The sequence below is a fragment of the Vicugna pacos genome, chromosome 35 (genome assembly GCF_048564905.1).
Source record: "Vicugna pacos chromosome 35, VicPac4, whole genome shotgun sequence".
NCBI classification, from domain to species: Eukaryota; Metazoa; Chordata; class Mammalia; order Artiodactyla; family Camelidae; genus Vicugna; species Vicugna pacos.
In genome coordinates this window covers 34,660,904-34,666,485 of record NC_133021.1, presented here as the reverse complement: position 1 = coordinate 34,666,485, position 5,582 = coordinate 34,660,904, and the positions used below count along the sequence as shown (strand labels likewise).

General features: G+C 46.4%; 1 long non-coding RNA gene across 1 annotated transcript; it reads right to left on the bottom strand.

Moving 5' to 3' along the window:
- Positions 1-1,964: 1,964 nt before the first annotated feature.
- LOC140691557 (uncharacterized) lies at positions 1,965-5,290 on the bottom strand. The gene is made up of 2 exons (XR_012067285.1): positions 4,774-5,290; positions 1,965-2,739 (listed from the first exon to the last, which is right to left on the bottom strand). It is a non-coding gene; the product is annotated as an uncharacterized lncRNA (long non-coding RNA).
- Positions 5,291-5,582: the final 292 nt, after the last annotated feature.

Sequence of the window (5,582 nt, the reverse complement as noted above, 5' to 3'; positions counted from 1 at the left end):
TGCACCGTCAGGTCCCAGTAAAATCACCCTCCCGTCTCACACACTCACTCTAATACACACTCATCCTTAACTGATCCTTATTCTAAATCTACCCTTTTTTTTTTTCATGATAATGGTTCTTCCAGTCATGTGGTAAGTGACCCCTCTCACCACCTAACACATTGCACTTCAAGGCAGAGTTCAGGAAATCGTCTTAAGTGGCCTCCTCCCAGGACCAGCGGGCTCTCACTGTGTGTCCCACCAGGGCGCAGGGCCACTGCCAGGCCCTCTGTGCTGGTTACCCCCCCCCCCCCCCCGGCACCTCCGAGCGCGCCCAGCATGCAGCGGAGGCTCAGGCTGAGGAATCAGCGAGTGAGTGTCCTTGCTGAGCCTCACTGCCTTCTGTGCTGTGACACGTGACAAGGGTCTAATTATTGTCACAGACTGCTCTCCTCCAGGATAGCGAGTTCTTTGAGGAAAGAAAGTCATTGTGTTCATCTTTGTATCCTCAGCCCCTGTGATGAGTCTGCCATTCTTCTCAAAGGACGGATCAGTTAATGAAACTGAATTCAGGCCAGTTTTGGTGGAGTGTTTACTTGTGGGTTCAGCAGGTCCTCATGGATGACTGAAGCTGCTTGTACATGTGCTATGTAGGTGAGGTTAGACTAGGAGAAAAATGAAAAATTCCAAAAGCTAAGTTGTTAGCTGTGACATTATTTCCTGCCACGTGTGGTCTACTTCCATAATGTTCTCGGCTGGGTAGTGTTGGCCACTCTCTACATCCCTGTGGAATCTAGGCTGCGGTGATCAGAGGCAGCAGACACTGGCTCTGTTGATTCCTGAGAGCAGGTTTTCCTTCCCAGTGTAGTCTGATGAGTCATTGCTGGAAGTTCACCCCGGGTGGTGTCAGGACATCAGCCATGTGACTGTTAAACAAAGGAAGGAGATATTTGCTAGAAAGATAGGTGCCGCCGCGCCGCAGCACAGCTCTATCGTGCTGGCTGACCTTTATCAGCAGAGCTGCTCGTCCCTGCAGACCTGTGGAGGGTCTGTGCCGACGGAGCCGGGCTCACGACACGTCAGGCACAGGAGTGATGCTGAACCCTAAGCAAGGGTTCCACAACAAAATTGAGTTGTTTTGTATTGGAATGATTTTTTTCTCCTTCTATTAAATGGAGCACCGTAGATACAAGTGTAGTTAGTAATTCAGTGATTCTTTCTTGAGCACCGTCTGTGTATGTGTGACGCTCTGCAAACTGTGGGTTATAGTAAAACTTACGACCAAAGACCAAACATGCATTCCTGGCCCTCCGCCTGTGGATCTGGGAAGCGTTTGATCTGGTGAGGCACGGAGGGGTGGCAGAGAGCCCGCTCTAAAGCATGGATCGTGTAATTAGAGTGAAGCTTTTCTCTGGGCTGGGAAGTAATTGTTGGCAGGTGCACATACCACAGGCAATGCCAAAATGCATAATGTTGAAGAATTATTATTCTTGTTATCACAACTTCCCTCAGTAATTCTAACTGTCAAGTTTTGCTGAGTGATTACACAAAAATAGATAATAATATAGATGTGTTGAATTGTGCCTCTGGATAATTGCATTGTCATATTGAACCGTTAAAATACTGAGTTATTTGCAAATCTTCATGGACACAGAAAGATAGGCCCATCACAGAGCCAGACAGAGGCAGGCTGTCATCCACACACGGCGGGTCTGCCCCAAGCGCTGCTGCAGGTGAGGCCGACTCCGTGCATCCACAGACAGACGTACCTGTCAGATGCCGGCTAACCAGGGCGTGCACGCCTCTGAGACGTGGTCGTTAAGCACACCCTAAAACATGGAAAATGTGTTTGGACACAGACCATAAGGAAAACGGAAGGTCATGTTTTCATTAAAAAGTATTTTTTCTGTGCAAATTGCGTTTTACAGACTCCAGAGAGATTGAACTTCATTAAACTTGAATGGGCTCATAAAAAATAACTTCACTCATTTGTTCAAAATATTTATTAGAAATGCTGTGAGCAGTGTGCTGTGCCTGCATTAATGTTTTGTTGTGAACCATTAAGAAAGACTAGTGTATTTTTTCTTGTTTCTTTAAAAATACTTTCTTCCTGAAATCTCTCCAACTGTGTGTGTGTGTGTGTGTGTGTACGTGTGATCCTGTGGTGTGAATATTTAGAAGCAAACATGCCTGCTGAACATTTCTGCACAGCCAGGAGCCTTCGGGGTCAGAGGAGGGCTGCACTCCACTGTCCTGCTGTCTTGAGCTGCCTCCTGTGCCGGGACGAGACTTCACCAAGCGAACGGGGCTGGAGCCACGCACCCTAGAAGGCATTTGTCCTTGTGAAAGGGACTGTGTGGTGACAACTTACGTCCTTCTGAGGTCCGGACTGGATTCACAGGCGAAGCGGTGGCCCCGTCTTCACCTCCAGGTCGCGCTGCCGGAAGGCAGCCGGGCTCTGATCTTTGCCTGATGTTCTTTCTTCCTCTGAGGGAGAGTCTGGGGGTGAGGTGTAGTTTGACTTTCAGACCCAGAGAGTTCTGGCTCGTTTTTTTCTAGAAAAGTCTGCCTGAAATCTAAATCGATCGTTCTTTGCTCAGTTCTCGTCTGGGGTTCTGCCGTGAGCAGGGAGAAGGATGAAGACGGCCCCTCAGAGCGCCGGTCCCGGTGTCCCGGGGCCTGGCCCGTGCGTGGTTGTCCATGTTGTCTGTGGTGGCAGGGTCTGCCGTCCTCAGCTTCAGGACCACTTTCCCCACTTCCCTGGAAAGTGAGAGATGGAGATGAAAAAAATTAGAATTCAGGTCGACAATTAGTAAATATTTAGTTCCATAATACCATGCCTTCTTTGCCTCAAACTGACATCTCAATTAACTGGAAAACCAGATCATGCACTGAGAGCACCGTGCAAGGAGGTTCCAAACCTGTCCGCGGTGTGAGATGGCAGCCTCGTGTCGCGGACAGCTCTGGGACGTGTCTCTGTCCTTTCTCACCCACTCTCCTGTAGTGCTTGTCCGTGGGGAGAGCTGCATCAGGGGGCTTACGCGCTTTTTGTACCTCGTTTCTCAATTGCAGTGACAACACTTAGCGTGGGATATTCCCTGTTAGTACATTTTTGAGGATGCAAGACAGTATTGCTAACTGTGGCCGCAGTGCCGTCCAGCAGGTCTCTGGCACTGACTCATCTCCCATAGTGAGACTCTGTACGTCACTGACCCTCAGCTCCCCACGCCCCGCCCCACCCCTGGCAGCAGCTGTTCGACTGTTTCTCTGGCTTCGACCATCGTGCAAGAATCCTGTGGTATCGGACCTGCGAGGCCCGGCTCCCTTCACCGAGCGTGGTGTCTCCCAAGTTCATCCACGTCCTCACGTGCGGTAGAGCCTCCTCCTTCTTCTGAGGCTGAGTCGTGATGGTCCATTGTGTTCGTATTATCAGTTCATCCATCTGTCATGAATTTAAGCTGTTTCTGTGTCTTAGCTGTTGTGAACACGCTGCAGTGAGCACAGAGCAGGCACCTCTCTGAGACCTTGGCGTCAGTTCTTCAGCTACGTGCCTGGCAGTGGGGTTGCTGGGTCTTATGAGGGTTTATTTGTAGTGTTTTGGGGAACCATTTCCACAGTGTTCCCACTTTACAACCTGATCAGCAGTACACAAGGATCCCTACTAGTCCACTTATTACCTTAGGGCTTTGTCCCTATTCTGTTGTTGAATTGGTGCTTCTGTGTGGGCGCAAGGCCTGGGGCTTCCTGTTTCACCGTCTTGTGGGTGCTAACCCCCCACCCACCTGCCTCCTTGGTGACGGGTGGAGAGCGTCCTGGCCTGGGTGCAGGGAATGGCCAAGCCTTGCTCTGGGTACTTCCTTTATTAATTTGACTGAGATATGTTTTGCTTCTATAAATTATATTTTCCAGATTAATTGGTTTATGTAAAAATATATTTGTCTGCCAGCCTAAATGTTATTATTTGTTCTTGAAACAAAAGCAAGTAAACCATATGTCTAAATGCTTCAGAAATCATTTCCTTTTAAATTGGCCCATCTTGAATAGCATATGTGTGTATAATCTTTATTAAGCAAGAACTAGGAAGTAACGTTTTCTATGGTGCCTTCACATATTGGTGTTTTCCAAACAGGAACAATTTATGTTGTCATAATATATTTCTTTCGGATTGGGAGATATTTCTGATTAGAAAATACATGATTAGCACTCTGCTTATTTTAGACTAGAGCCAGATAAATGTGCTTTGAATGAACACGTGAATGGTAGAAAATCAATGATTGTTACTTAAGTGTCGAGTACAGAAATTCACAAACACACTTAGACACACATAATAATTGGGCTTAAGAAAATTTGTAAGTATACATTAGATATCAAGGTTTCTAATGAAGAATGTGGCTTTATAAAATCAAATATATGGAAATATAGCTTAAAATTGTGAATCAAAATTTCTTTCCCATGCTTACACTGGGAAAACTATAAATTCATCTTATTTGGCTTGAATTTCTTTACTTTCTTAATTAGTGTTAGTTCTTTTAAAACAACATTTTTATTGTATAATAATGGATGACCTTCACACATTTCTACCCCATGGCTGTCCAAAGTCCCTTGAAGTATCAAAAATCTTATTTTTAAAGGCATAAAATGACAACCACACTGGTAATAAAAGAAGTTTGACATAAGCAGGCCTTAAAATCTACTTAAGTACAAAAATTACACAATTATGTATGTTTGCATATAAGTGTGAATGCACCAAAAAAGTGAGATTGGAAAACACAGCAAACAGTTAACAGTGCTTACTTCTAGAGAGTGGGGTGTGGGACTGGGGGTGAGGAACAATTTCCACATTATCTTCTCTGTTTCGATTTGTATGACTTTGCTCCAGTGAGACTGTATAAACAGATTACTTCTATAATGCAGAAAAACAAGCACACACATTATTTGAAACCTTCCTTTGATACAGCTGCACAGCTTTAGGACTGTCTCCATCACATGTAAGACGCGTGGTTGTAATGCACGAGGCTTCAGCAGCAGCAGTGACAGTGGTTTAGTGCCGGGTGTCCCACTTGGCCATGTCAAGCTGCTTCCCCCGTCACCGCTGGAAGTCACCCGTGTCCTCCTGCACGGAGGGCGCCTTGATCTTTCAGGTGTCTAACTGTGCAGTGCCTGTGTACTAGGACATCCAAGAGCACCACGAAGGCCACAGACCAGCAAAGCTCTAGCTATTCACAGGTGGAGGGAAGAGATTTGAGATGATTTCAAATAAAGTGATGCTGGCTGTAGGATGGCCTGTCCCCACGGCTTTGCAGTGGCTGGGCAGTGCCCTGGTGGGCGGGGTTGGTGTCCAGCTAGGTCCACCCGCAGTGGGTGACAGCATAGAGCCACCACTCGCGGCCCCTCCTCTTTATCATGTCACAGTATTTAACTGAAGAATAGAGGGCCCGCTTTGTTAGCCTGTGGGTGATGTTAAATGTAACAAACTAGTAAACACTGACTGGCAGAACAGGTATTCAGAAAGGTTTTGCCAGTCTAGTACAGTAAGCCGAGAGCAATTTATGTTTAGTATTTTATATAACTATATATGCTATAACACTAGGTATTTTAAAATA